This window comes from Engystomops pustulosus, chromosome 2, assembly GCF_040894005.1.
Source record: "Engystomops pustulosus chromosome 2, aEngPut4.maternal, whole genome shotgun sequence".
Classification (NCBI taxonomy): Eukaryota; Metazoa; Chordata; class Amphibia; order Anura; family Leptodactylidae; genus Engystomops; species Engystomops pustulosus.
In genome coordinates, this window is record NC_092412.1 from 168,240,684 (window position 1) to 168,256,388 (window position 15,705).

Below are 15,705 nucleotides of genomic sequence, written 5' to 3' on the forward strand. Positions count from 1 at the left end.
TCGGGATGGCAGGCAGTACCTCGGGATGGCAGGCAGTACCTCGGGATGGCAGGCAGGAACTCAGGATGGCAGGCAGGACCTCGGGATGGCTGGCAGGACCGCCACAGGACACCAGGACTGCCACAGGACAACAGGACCGCCACAGGACAACAGGAACACGGGAACACCACGGAACACCACAGAACACAGGAACAACACGGAACACGGAAATCACCATAGGGCTGGGGGAGCGGGGACCTCGGCAGCAGGCACGGGGGCACCCTCAATCCGTACCGAGGATCGCGGGTGTAACCGTGACAGTACCCCACCCCCCTTAGGGCCCCTCTTCTCTTCTTCTTCAGCCCGCTGTTCTTCTTTCTTAGCCTCCTCCAATTCTTCTTGGTGATGAGACACCTTGGGAGGAGAGAAGGCACCTGGAAAACTTGGGAAGCCGCAGGCTGGGTCGGCTCTAGGCACACCGGAGCGGCCTCAGGGGAGGCCGGTGGAGACTCTGGAGCAGCACTGGCAAGCTGTGGAGGCTAGGGCGCCACTGGAACAGCACTGGCAAGCTGCGGAGTCTGGGTCACCACTGGAGATGCACTGGCAAGCTGCGGAGTCTGGGGCGCCACTGGAGCAGCACTGGCAAGCTGCGGAGGCTGGGGCGCCACTGGAGCAGCAGTGGCAAGCTGCAGAGTCTCTGGAGTAGCACTGGCTAGCTGCAGAGTCTGGGGTGCCACTGGAGCAGCACTGGCAAGCTGCAGAGTCTGGGGTGTCACTGGAGCAGCTGTGGCAAGCTGCGGAGTCTGGGGCGCCACTGGAGCAGGCGTGGCAAGCTGCGGAGTCTGGGGCGCCACTGGAGCAGCCCTGGCAACCTGCGGAGTCCCTGGAGCAGCACTGGCAAGCTGCGGGGTCACGGGAGCAGCTCTGGGAAGCTGCGTAGTCACTGGGAACACTGGGACCAGGCAGGAAGGGCAAAGTAGCCGAACTTGAGGTGGTTCAAACCTGGACTGGATTTTTCTCAGGAACTTGGTATAGGAGACCATGTCCGTGTCACCACTATTCAAAACAGGGGTAGCCCAGGCCAGGGCCTCTCCAGAGTCTGGGGTGCCACTGGAGCAGCCGTGGCAAGCTGCGGAGTCTGGGGCGCCACTGGAGCAGGCGTGGCAGGCTGCGGAGTCTGGGGCGCCACTGGAGCAACCGTGGCAAGCTGCAGAGTCTCTGGAGCAGCCGTGGCAAGCTGTGGAGCCACTGGAGCAGCTGCAGGAAGCTGCGGAGCCGCTGGAGCAGCTGCGGGAAGCTGCTCTGGGAAGCTTCTGAGGCTTGGGCCCTGCTGGAGCAGCTCTGGAAAGCTGCGGAGTAACGGGCACAGCTCTGGGAAGCTGCGGAGTCATGGGAGCAGTTCTGGGAAGCTGCGGAGTCACAGGAGCAGTTCTGGGAAGCTGTGGAGTCACGGGAGCAGCTCTGGGAAGCTGTGGGGTCACGGGAGCAGCTCTGGGAAGCTGCGTAGTCACTGGGGACACTGGGACCAGGCAGGAGGGGCGAAGTAGCCGAACTTGAGGTGGTTCAAACCTGGACTGGATTTTTCTCAGGAACTTGGTATAGGAGACCATGTCCGGGTCACCACTATCCAATAGAGGGGTAGCCCAGGCCAGGGCCTCTCCAGAGAGCAAACAGTAGATGAACGCCACCGTTCGGTGGAGTACTGGGAGGATAACTGTTCAAGGTGCTGTGAGCACTGGGAAATAAATCTCCTGCACAATTTGGGGTCGCCATCAAATTTGTCTGGCAAAATATTTTCGGGTCCAGTCTCTACTGCCGAAAAACATTGTGGGGTGACTGAAGCAATGGGAGGAGTCGTAGGCAGGACGATGGGAAGGCAGGCAGGACCTCGGGAAGGCAGGCAGGACCTCGGGAAGGCAGGCAGTACCTCGGGATGGCAGGCAGGAACTCAGGATGGCAGGCAGGACCTCGGGATGGCTGGCAGGACCGCCACAGGACACCAGGACTGCCACAGGACAACAGGACCGCCACAGGACAACAGGAACACGGGAACACCACGGAACACCACAGAACACAGGAACAACACGGAACACGGAAATCACCATAGGGCTGGGGGAGCGGGGACCTCGGCAGCAGGCACGGGGGCACCCTCAATCCGTACCGAGGATCGCGGGTGTAACCGTGACAGTACCCCACCCCCCTTAGGGCCCCTCTTCTCTTCTTCTTCAGCCCGCTGTTCTTCTTTCTTAGCCTCCTCCAATTCTTCTTGGTGATGAGACACCTTGGGAGGAGAGAAGGCACCTGGAAAACTTGGGAAGCCGCAGGCTGGGTCGGCTCTAGGCACACCGGAGCGGCCTCAGGGGAGGCCGGTGGAGACTCTGGAGCAGCACTGGCAAGCTGTGGAGGCTAGGGCGCCACTGGAACAGCACTGGCAAGCTGCGGAGTCTGGGTCACCACTGGAGATGCACTGGCAAGCTGCGGAGTCTGGGGCGCCACTGGAGCAGCACTGGCAAGCTGCGGAGGCTGGGGCGCCACTGGAGCAGCAGTGGCAAGCTGCAGAGTCTCTGGAGTAGCACTGGCTAGCTGCAGAGTCTGGGGTGCCACTGGAGCAGCACTGGCAAGCTGCGGAGTCTGGGGTGTCACTGGAGCAGCTGTGGCAAGCTGCGGAGTCTGGGGCGCCACTGGAGCAGGCGTGGCAAGCTGCGGAGTCTGGGGCGCCACTGGAGCAGCCCTGGCAACCTGCGGAGTCCCTGGAGCAGCACTGGCAAGCTGCGGGGTCACGGGAGCAGCTCTGGGAAGCTGCGTAGTCACTGGGAACACTGGGACCAGGCAGGAAGGGCAAAGTAGCCGAACTTGAGGTGGTTCAAACCTGGACTGGATTTTTCTCAGGAACTTGGTATAGGAGACCATGTCCGTGTCACCACTATTCAAAACAGGGGTAGCCCAGGCCAGGGCCTCTCCAGAGTCTGGGGTGCCACTGGAGCAGCCGTGGCAAGCTGCGGAGTCTGGGGCGCCACTGGAGCAGGCGTGGCAGGCTGCGGAGTCTGGGGCGCCACTGGAGCAACCGTGGCAAGCTGCAGAGTCTCTGGAGCAGCCGTGGCAAGCTGTGGAGCCACTGGAGCAGCTGCAGGAAGCTGCGGAGCCGCTGGAGCAGCTGCGGGAAGCTGCTCTGGGAAGCTTCTGAGGCTTGGGCCCTGCTGGAGCAGCTCTGGAAAGCTGCGGAGTAACGGGCACAGCTCTGGGAAGCTGCGGAGTCATGGGAGCAGTTCTGGGAAGCTGCGGAGTCACAGGAGCAGTTCTGGGAAGCTGTGGAGTCACGGGAGCAGCTCTGGGAAGCTGTGGGGTCACGGGAGCAGCTCTGGGAAGCTGCGTAGTCACTGGGGACACTGGGACCAGGCAGGAGGGGCGAAGTAGCCGAACTTGAGGTGGTTCAAACCTGGACTGGATTTTTCTCAGGAACTTGGTATAGGAGACCATGTCCGGGTCACCACTATCCAATAGAGGGGTAGCCCAGGCCAGGGCCTCTCCAGAGAGCAAACAGTAGATGAACGCCACCGTTCGGTGGAGTACTGGGAGGATAACTGTTCAAGGTGCTGTGAGCACTGGGAAATAAATCTCCTGCACAATTTGGGGTCGCCATCAAATTTGTCTGGCAAAATATTTTCGGGTCCAGTCTCTACTGCCGAAAAACATTGTGGGGTGACAGAAGCAATGGGAGGAGTCGTAGGCAGGATGATGGGAAGGCAGGCAGGACCTCGGGAAGGCAGGCAGGACCTCGGGAAGGCAGGCAGGACCTCGGCATGGCAGGCAGGACCTCGGGATGGCAGGCAGGACCTCGGGATGGCTGGCAGGACCTCAGGATGGCTGGAAGGACCACCACAAGACACCAGGACCGCCACAGGACACCAGGACCGCCACAGGACACCAGGACCGCCACAGGACAACAGGAACTCGGGAACACCACGGAACACCACAGAACATGGGAACAACACGTAAACACAGAGGCGTCTGGAAACGCTCAGGAAGGCTTTCTCTCCAGTAGAATGACCTGAAGATCCGGCAGGGGATGCTGGGAGTCGCCAGGCTATATAGCCGAGCCAGGAATGCCAGAGCCAATAAGGACGCTGGCCCTTTAAGGCTGAGAGAAGTCCGTGCGCTGCCGCCACGGTGGGACTGCAGGGAAGAAGCATGCGGCCTACATGCTGGGAGCCAGAGTGCAAGCCGACGCCAGGAGAGGTAAGTGAGAGCTGGTGGAGCGGGGACCACGGCAGCAGGCACGGGTGCACCCTCAATTCGTACCGAGGATTGCGGGTGTAACTGTGACAACCCACAATTGGTGCTAGCATTGATTTAATAGGTGCTGCCATCTTTTTTGAGACCGCTGCTCCCTGTGACATCATCGGGGAGCTGTGATTGATCGCCATGACAGCCTCGGGTCTGCTATATGGCTTCTAGAGATTCATTACAATGTGCCAGTGGCTCTCACTGTAAGGAATCCTATGTAAATATGCCACATACTGCAAAAACCTAAAAATTAATTTTCTTAGAACTGATATACAACTAAATAGACAATTAAAAAAAAAAAATCAAACATGTGTCCCAAAATGCCAGATCAAAATATAAAAATGGTTTATAGCAGCAGTGAACCCCTTAACAGAAAATATCCAAATGTCTGAAATGCCACCTTTACACAATTTTACCTCAAATAAAAATGTAATAAAAAGTTATCAAAAGGTCGCACAAATTGGTGGCAATGAAAACGTTGGTTCATTTAGCAAAAAACGACACCTCACACAGCTCCGTACACCAAAGTATGAAAAGTTACTAGCGGCAGAAGATGGCGAAACAATTTTCTTTTTTCGTACACTGTTTTAATCATTGAAAAAGTATTAAAACCCAATAAAACCTACAGATTTGGTATCACTGTGATCACACTAAACCAAAGAATAAAGAAGACAAATCATTTGGAGCGCACAGCGAAAGTATTAAAATCTGAGCCCACAAGACAGTGGCGCAAATGCGTTTTTCCAATTTATCCACATTTTTTTCCAGCTTCCTAGTACACATCATGGAATAATAAATAACAGAAAATAAGCCCTCACACAGCAATATACAGTCTAAATCACCTCACCTGTGGGCTATACAGAAACCCAGGACTGAAGCCCGGATGGAGTAAGAGTCCCAATACCAGGCTACCCCTACTCCATAATAAGCAGGCCCTGTACGGACATTACAAGGTGTCTATGCTAGCGAGGCCAACATAGACCAAACAGACTACTCCTGTCTGCATTAACCCTTGGGTTACTGCAGACAAATCCAGGGGCTTTTACCATGTACTTTTTATCTATATACACATACATAGAAATACATATAGTTTTACTTGCCATTTGGGTGTCCAAGGTGGTGGCCTTACTAGTGGGTGGGTGTTCATGCCAGAGGCCTGGCAGACGGGTGTTCTGGCAGGCGGCTCGGGGGCGCATGGAGTTCGGGCTTGGGGGGCGCACGGAGTTCGGGCTTGGGGGTGCGCACGTAGTTCGGGCTTGGGGGGGCACGTAGTTCAGGCTTGGAGGGGCACACGGAGTTCGGGCGGGTGGGGGGCCACACGGAGTTCGGGTGGGTGGGGGTGCTGCAGACGAAGTTTGGGTGGCGGCCGGAGTTTGGGTGGGTGGGCGTTGTTCGGCGGCCCTGCCAGAGTTTAAGTGGGTGGGCGGGCCGGAGAGTGGCCGGGGGGCGGGCCGGCATGCCGGAATTTGCACTGGGCGGGTGGGGGCGACCGGGCTCACAGAGTTCGGGCAGTGGTGTGGGAGAGGCAGGCGGAGTTTAGGTGAGTGGGCCAGCCAGAGGTATCACTGGTCATAGGGGTAATATGAAAAAGGATACCTCAAAGATTGGCATGAGCTATGACATCATTTTCTGTATAATTGATATATAATGCATGCCATTGTACATACACCTGACAAAGCGTCCAGTGGTTAGGACGTGAAACGTATTGTCTTTTACTATATTTTATTGTTTTTATTTTCTCTTTTTCGGGTTGCGCTGGAACAAAGGTCCGACTTTTTCGTTTCACATCTGTAATTAAAATAATTAAATAATTAAAATAAAAATAATTATGGCCCCATATGATATATATAGCATCCCCCCCCCAGTATAAAATAATTATGGCCCCATATGATATATATATATAGCTTCCCCCCCAGTATAAAATAATTATGGCCCCATATGATATATATAGCTTCCCCCCCCCCCAGTATAAAATAATTATGGCCCCAAATAATATATATAGCACCCCCCCTAGTATAAAATAATTATGGCCCCAAATAATATATATAGCACACCCCCTAGTATAAAATAATTATGGCCTTAAATAATATATATAGCATCCCCCCCAGTATAAAATAATTATAGCCCCAAATAATATATATATACATATATATATATATATATATGTTAGGATCAGTGGATCCTCTGGACCACCGCGGGAGATGTAACTAGCCAACACCCGGAACCGGAGCCTAGCGGCACCTGGTATTCACCAGAGCCCGCCGCAAAGCGGGTTGGACTTGCTGCGGCAGGATACCACTAGGTCGTTCCCAGGTGTGACTAGCCCACGGTGGCAGCCGAGGTCGAGGTACCTTAGCGGATGACAATCTCGTAGACAGGTCCAGGCACAGGGTCAGGGCAGGCGGCAGAGGTGCAACGTCAGGTCCAAGTCCGGGGTCAGCAACAGGAGGTCCAGGCAGGTGGGAACGGGAACACAGCAACACGGAGGAACTCGGGTAACACAGGACACATGAGCGGGAACACACAGGAATGCAGGAATACACAGGAACGCAGGAATACACAGGAACGCAGGAATACACAGGAACACAGGAATAATCGCTAGGAAGCTTTCTCTAAGGCTATGAGGCACAAAGATCCGGCAAGGGAAACAGGAAGAGGCAGGCTTATGAAGAATTGGGCAATATGGCCAGCGCCAATTAATGGCGCGCTGGCCCTTTAAATTTGGAGAAGGTGCCGCGCGCGCGCCCTAGCAGTCGGGGACGCGCGCACAGCGGAGGGGAGCGAGCCGGGAGCCGGGACGGGTGAGATGCGCTGGCAGGCTGGGGGCAGGGCGGCACGGGTGTGCCCGCGACCCGCGATGTGGGTCGCGGGACCACCCGTGACAATATATGTATCATCCCCCCAGTATAAAATAATTATAGCCCCAAATAAAATACATAGCATTCCATCAACCCCCCCCCCCCAGTATAAAATAATTATGGCCCTATATGATATATATAGCATCCTCCCCCTAGTATAAAATAATGATGGCCCCATATGATATATATAGCATCCCCCCCCCCAGTATAAAATAATTATGGCCCCATAAGATATATATATAGCTCCCCCCCCCCAGTATAATATAATTATGGCCCCATAAGATAAGATATATATAGCATCCCCCCTGTATAAAATAATTATAGCCCCAAATAATATATAAAGCATCCCCCCCAGTATAAAATAATTATAGCCCCAAATAAAATACATAGCATTCCATCATCCCCCCATATGGCCCCATATGATATATATATAGCTCCCCCCCCCCCCAGTATAAAATAATTATGGCCCCATATGATATATATAGCATCCCTCCTAGTATAAAATAATTATGGTCCCATATGATATATATAGCATCCCCCCAGTATAAAATAATTATGGCACAATATGATATATATATAGCTTTCCCCCCCCCAGTATAAAATAATTATGGCCCCATATGATATATTTAGCATCCCCCCTCTAGTATAAAATAATTATGGCCCCAAATAATATTTATAGCATCCCCCCCCCCCAGTTTAAAATAATTATGGCCCCAAATAATATCTATAGCATTCCCCCCCCCCCCCTAGTATAAAATAATGATGGCCCCAAATAATATATATAGCACCCCCCTAGTATAAAATAATTATGGCCCCATATGATATCTATAGCGTCCCCCCCCCCAGTATTAACCGTTTTCTAGCCCCATATAGTACCCCCCCTCCCAGTATAACATGAAACCTCCCCACTTTTAATTAAAGTACATTAAAAATAATAAAATACATACTCACCTGCAGGCAGCTGCCGGAAAGGCGCTGCGTCGCTCCGCATATAAATCACGCCTGTGTCTTAAAGAAACAGGCGTGATTTATTTTGCTGGTGGGCGATTCGGGCGTTAATGGACGCCCGAATCGCCCACTTTAGAGCGGCAAATTTCGCCGCCCTTTAATGGGACCCGCATTCTGCCGCCTGAAGCGAGATTTTCATCTCGCCTCATGGCAGATGCGGCCCTGCCCGCGGATTATCAGATGATAGAGAGAAGGAGTGATGCCTCTTTCTGAAGTCTTTAAAACCCGCCAATTCTTTCTGACCATTTTTCATTCCTTCTCTCCTATCACATTACAATCTTCAATGTTCTTCCCCTACTATATCTGAATTTCAGGATAGCGATGTCCAAATTATCTATCTTCTCCCTATAGATCCCCTAATCTGTTCCCCTCACCATCCCCTTCCTCTTACCATTTATATTGCAGGACAGTAATCCTCTCTTCCGCCTTCATCTTGCATTCAGTGATCCACACTGCCCCCAGGAAAGCCCACAGCCCCACCACCAGATTCCTCAGCAATACCAGACTGATTGGCACATATTTTTGTATTTACTCATGTTTACCTTTTAATACTAACATGCATGACATTTGTGTCATTCAGCCGTTCCACCACTTAATTGATTATTTATAAAAAGAACTTTACTGCCATCTACAGGTCGTTATTTATATCTATCATATTGATTGATTGACATGTGTTATCCTCAAATTTTAACTTATATATACACTATACATTTTTATATACTATATTGTACTATATTATACATTTTTATGTCTCCATGTACATATATTGAAAATTACTTTGCTTCTTTTATAATGTCTTCTAGTGTGTCATTTTGGGACCTGATGAAGAAGAAGGTGCATCCTCGAAACGCGTAGTCCACAATACATAAAAGCTAAAAATCCATTTGCAACATAAATATTACTAATTGTCTATGGGGCAGCATGTTTGTTAAACCTGTTCTTTCTACACTTACCTCCTTCCCTATAAACCACTGTTATTCTCTGATGTTAACAGGTGATGCAGCAGCCTGTTCTAGACTTAATCGCCACTTAAAGAATAATACCTCCTACTACTCTCTACCATGAGGGCGTCTACTGTGTAAATTCAGCAGGGCGGTCTCAGCAGATGACACCCGGGCTGGTTCCTTGAAGACCAAAGAAATTCTGTGAGAAATGTGGCGAAGTCAGCTGTGATCGTGTCTCTCCTGTTCCACAGGGCGCAGCCCATGCTAGAGCTTTCCCAGACCTCTACGTGATAAACTGCGTGGGCATAAGCTCAATGTGCAGAGAGCACTGCGTGATGAACCCCCTGCACAACTTGGGATCACCATCGTATTTGCATGACACGTATAGACGCAGTCTGGGTTCTGCAGAAACCAATACAGCCTCAGTAGTGGAGGGTACAGCAGGAACCGGATGCTGTTGCCACCGGGATGACAATAGCTGCTGTAGCGTAGTAGAAACTTGTCTGAGATGCTGACCTTGCACGGCAACTTGCTGGGTATGCTGAGCCACGATGGTGGAAAGATCAGCCAGAAAAGGTAGCGGAACCACGGAGGGATCCATGGCCAGATCTTACTGTCAGGATCGGTGGTAGTGGATCCCGGACGATGACATAAGCCGACACCTGGGACCGGAATTTAAGTGGTACCCGATTTTCACCATAGCCCGCCATGAAGCAGGTTGGACTTGTTACAGGGTGGTACCACCATGTCGTTCCACAGGCACAACCAAGGCGAACTTCAGAATCGTAAAGCAAACTCGTGGTTGGGGACAGACTGTAGGTCAGGACAGGCAGCACAGGATCAGAGTCAATAATGGAACCAGGGTCACAACAGTAATTTGGAAAAACAGCAAAACGCATGGAACAACCTTCTCAAAGGCACTAGGCACAAAGATCCGGGGAATGCTGGGAGAGGCCGGCTTTTATTGGGTTTGCAGCCAGATCTTGTTGCAGTGAGCTCAGCAGATTTTTGTGGCAGATAACCTTTTAAAAAGCATCAGAAAAGCGAGTCTGCGAGCATGGTGGCGAGTGTGCATTGGTCCGAAGACTGCGCAGTGTCCAAAGTGGGATAGGATTAAGGGAAGGAGTACTTTTTGGATCTAGCAACAAATAGATAAGTGCATCTGCATTTTTATTTCCTGAAATTCATTTGTGTGAGTTTTATTGCAACCAAGTAGATCTTAAAGTATTTTACTTGCATAATCTGTATAATGTGTGGGGGGTATAGGGAGGCATTCATCTTGCTTATCTAGACAGTATAGTCACAGGTGCTGCCTAATTAATAGTGGGTTGTGGCTATCTAATAAGCAGCCTTTATATACTTCTGTGGTCAATTTGTTTGGTGGTTTGCAGCCAGATCTTGTTGCAGTGAGCTCAGCAGATTTTTGTGGCAGATAGCCTTCTAAAAACCATCAGAAAAGCGAGTGTGCATTGATCTGAAGTGTGTGCAGTGTCCAAAGTGGGACTTAGGATTAAGGGACTTAAGTTTGAGGGACTTTAGCAGGTAACTGCTATATTTTGTGTTACTTTTACTGTGAATTCTTCTTTTCTTCTGTATTTCTCCTGTAATCCCCATTAAAACAATGGACTCCATAAGTGGCATTGCTACACAGTGTACATCCTGTGCCATGTATGTTTTCCTTGAACACCCGTTCGAGGGCGAATACTGCTGTGTGGGATGTGTGAAAATTGCTCATCTGGAAGCCCACATTCTGGATCTAAATGAGCAAGTTTCAAGGCTGCGGGCAATTGACAATATGGAGCGAAGTTTGCTGCTCCTGGAGCACTAACTCTCTGGCGAAGATGGGTGTGGGGAGGGAAGTATGGAGATGCAGAGTGAGGGGGCAGCTAGTTGGCTAACATGTAAAAGGCGAGGTAGAGGGAAGAGTTGTAGGGGGTCTGGTCCTGATCTGGTGCACCGCAATAAGTTTTCTAGGCTGGCGGATGAGGGGAATATCAGCTCTGGGGTAGCAATGCTGCAGCAAGACGTGGCCTATAGCAACCAGGGGACTGTCTGCTCCAATAAGAAGGGTAATGGGAGCACAGGCAAGGTCAGACAGGTGCTGGTAGAGGGAGATTCGATTATTAGGGGAACAGACAGGGCAATCTGTCACAAAGACCGTGCATACGGAACAGTGTGTTGTTTGCCGGGTGCTCGGATTCGGCATGTTGCAAATCAGGTTGACAGATTACTGGTAGGTGGAAGGTCCTTAAAAATGATTTCAGGGATTTAGGCCATAAGCTCAGGGCAAGGACCTCAAAGGTAGTTTTCTCAGAAATACTAACTGTACCACATGCCACACCAGAAAGGCAGTGGGAGATCAGGGAGGTAAATAAGTGGCTCAAAAGTTGGTGTAGGAAGGAGGGCTTTGGGTTCATGGAGAACAGGGCTGACTTCTCTGTCGGCTACAGGCTCTACAGTAGGGATGGGCAGCACCTCAATTGGGGGAAAAAATGGCTAGAAGAATGGAGGAGTGTTTAAACTAGAGACAGACCTGAGGGGAGGGAAACTACACCTGTTCAGGGCAAATAGACAGTGTAGATAGAGAGCTGGCAAGAGTCATAGTCCATGGGGGAGGAAGGGAGGCTGGAATGAGAGTACTATCTCTGACTGCAGCCGAAACACTGAGTGCGAACGTCGCCGGGTACTTTTGTCGTGATGTCATCGTGTGGCCGCTCATCTCTCACAGAAGCACCAGGGACTGGAGATGCAGGTTCAGGTGAGTTGATTTTTTTTTTTTTGCCTTAATAAATTAAGGAGGGGAGGGGGGCCCTTAATGAAATATGGAGGGGAGGGGGGAGCATTTAATAATTTATGGAGGGGAGGGGGGGCCCTTAATAAATTATGGAGCGGGGACCCTTAATAAATTATGGAGGGGAGGGGGGTTCCTTAGTAAACTATGGAGTTGAGCGGGAAGAGACCTTAATTAAATATGGAGGGGAGGGGGTTCCTTAATAAATTATGGAGGGGAGGGGGGTCCCTTAATAAAATATGGAGGGGAGGGGGGCCCTTAATAAAATATGGAAGGCGTGGAATGGCAGTGTTCATTGGGAGCCTTAATAAAATATAGAGGGGGATAGCAGTGTGTATTGGGGGGCATACTAAAATCTGCAGGGGGGCAAGGTGTATGACATTGCTTTATTCAGGTGACATTATACTGTAAGTAACTGTGGTATTTTTAGGGGCGCAGTGAGGGGGATCTGCTTCCCAGAGCTGAACACATCTGCCATAAAATTCTGCAACCAGATTTTACGATGATTCTGGACGTGAAGGAGAAGACAAGTCACCTGTGAAGTACAAGATCCTACTTCTTCCTGTGTCAGATCTTCCTGTGTAGGTCTTACCTTCTAAGGCTACATTCACACTACCGTATGGGGGATGTATATTCGGCTGATATACGTCCCCCATAGACGGCGCCAAACGGGAGCAGTACGGTGCAGCACCACACTGCTCCGTACCCCGGAAAAAGATAAGACATGTCCTATCTTTCTCCGTAGTACGGCACAGTGCACCATATGTTCCTATGGAGAGGAGCGGGGTGAGCGGCGCTCACCTCCTCCTCCTCTTCCCGTGCGCTGCCGTTGCCCACCGTGCTACAGTACAATATTCCTAACATCCTCTTCCTCATACTACTCATATCTTCTCTTATAGTTTTGTAGCAAAAGTTAGAAACAAGAAAACTTACAACTCCAAGCCTGTCTCATTGTTCAGACACAGGTTTTTTTAATCAGCCAGACTTTTCTGCCTTCTAGTTCTAAAACCAGTAAGTGGATCACTTCAGTACACACCCCACCCATCCCTCTTTTTTTCTTTCTCTCACTCACACCCATTCTAAGGAAATAGATCGCTACAGTATATATCTTACATAAAAATAATAGAGTCTACAGCATATAACTTCCAAGAATATCATCCTCTATATTTCAATCAGTAACAAATTCCAACAGGAATCCTGACTGAAAATATGTAATCTTTATCCCATATTACACGGATTTCCCAGATTAGTCCTATTTGTGTATAACCCTTAAGGTTCAAAAATTGGAATCTCCGCTGGGAAAACAATTACAATGCATTCCAAATATCGGATGATCAAGAGACCAATTTCCAGAATTTGGAAAATTTAATGGTTAAAGAACTCAACACACTATGGGATATCGCTACATTAGAGAATTATGTAAAAGAAAAAATGATACCGGAAGGGCTAAAATGTCAAATGATGTCTATGAGAGCGATACCCATGATTTATTCGCATGGGAAGAATTTTTAAACCAACGCTCATTTAATGCTATTGCTTTTATTATTAGTATTAGAAAAAGAAAATTGTTGAAGATAAATGAGGGGATAGAAGAATATAAAAATAAGCTGGAGCCCTTTAAAGAGTTAGATGACTATTTATATCTATCCACCAACTGCCAAAGAAATATAAAGAGAGCAGAAAATAAGATTAGCAATAGAAAATATAAGAAATATCAGAAAGTTAGATTAGATTATGAACAACAGCAGGTATATAAATGGCAAAAAAGAATGTTGCACAAAAGGAGGAACTAGCACCACTTGAGGATAGGAAAATACCCCATCGGGTGTATGAGGACATGAAGGGGAACATACAGGACAGAAATAGCACTGATGGGGACCAATATCACACTGAAAGGAATAACACCTATAGATATAATCAGAGTAACCAAACAGAGCAAAAATATTGGAGTCTTTATATGAACCAAAGGACACACTATGGCTACAACCAGAGGGAAAATAGGACACATTTTAAATATGATTTTGCACCAAATCACAATATATTGCGATACCAGAATGTATCAAGATATGATGAAGAATATGATTATACAAGGTGGAAGGAATATAAATGCTTTGATCACAGGGGGAAGGGGGATTTTGACCCCATCCCTACCTTTAATAGGTTCACCCCGTTGTTAAGGGAGCACCCCCACACACCGACCATACATAAAGGGGATTTCTACTTGGAAAAAGGAAAGACTCTGGGGAAGGGAACAAAAGAAAAATGCAGCACAATCCGGCACACCCCCATAAATAGAAAACTAGGAGAGGGGGACACAAGAGAAGGGTTCCCGAATCAGTCGAAGAAAACAAAAGAAATTTAAAAACAGGCATTTTTAATTTAAGCAAAGTAACATTGAGTAAGGAACAAACGGATGTTTTAAGTAAAGGTTTCAAATTTGCACCCAAACCAAAGTTTGATAAGTTTCAAACATATATTGATATTCACAAATTTATAAGAAACATCAATTTAAAAAAAATCTTTTGCCAATAAACCGCCAGGGACCCCCGGACTCAAAACCCTCCACACTACCACCCTGCACTCTAATCTAAAAGAAAAATCATCTTTTGTACCTAGAAATTCAACTAATGAGTGCATTGATGCATTCCAGAGGGTAGTGTTGAATGACTTTAATAGAAAAAAACAACAGAGAACAAAAGATAACCCGACTAAAGAAGAAAGAAGAGCTCTAAAAGAACTAAGGGACAATAAAGATATAATTTTTAAGTCTGCAGACAAAGGAGGGGGGGTCATATTAAATAAGGAAGATTATGATCAGGAGATGGGGAGGCTACTTGGGGATGGGAGTACATACTGTAAACTAGATACTAACCCTACTGATAGCTATAAAAAAGAGCTGCAGACCCTATTGGAGGAAGCTAGGAAGATATATGCCATTAATCAAAAGGAGTTTGCCTATCTCTCTATTAAATATCCCCGAATACCTGTTATATATTACCTCCCTAAGATCCATAAAAATTTAGAGAGACCCCCAGGACGCCCTATCATCTTGGGGATTGGCTCATTGACTAGCCGTCTCTCAGAGTACATCGATTTTTTTCTTCAGAGACATGTTATTAAAATGGACTCCTACCTAAAAGATTCCCAACAGGTTATCGACATGATTAAGAACATGAAGTTAGAAAAAGGTAAAATGCTGATCTTATGCAGTTGCGATGTAGCATCACTTTATACCACTATCCCGCAAGAGAAGGGTGTGGAAGTAATAAGGAGATGCCTGGATTCAGATGAAGATCTGTCTTTAGAACATCAGAAATTTCTTATTAAGTCGATAGAATTCTGTCTTAGTAGAAACTATTTCTGGTACGGGAACAATTTTTTTAATCAGATAACTGGTACGGCGAGTACGGAGTACATACTGTAAACTAGATACTAACCCTACTGATAGCTATAAAAAAGAGCTGCAGACCCTATTGGAGGAAGCTAGGAAGATATATGCCATTAATCAAAAGGAGTTTGCCTATCTCTCTATTAAATATCCCCGAATACCTGTTATATATTACCTCCCTAAGATCCATAAAAATTTAGAGAGACCCCCAGGACGCCCTATCATCTTGGGGATTGGCTCATTGACTAGCCGTCTCTCAGAGTACATCGATTTTTTTCTTCAGAGACATGTTATTAAAATGGACTCCTACCTAAAAGATTCCCAACAGGTTATCGACATGATTAAGAACATGAAGTTAGAAAAAGGTAAAATGCTGATCTTATGCAGTTGCGATGTAGCATCACTTTATACCACTATCCCGCAAGAGAAGGGTGTGGAAGTAATAAGGAGATG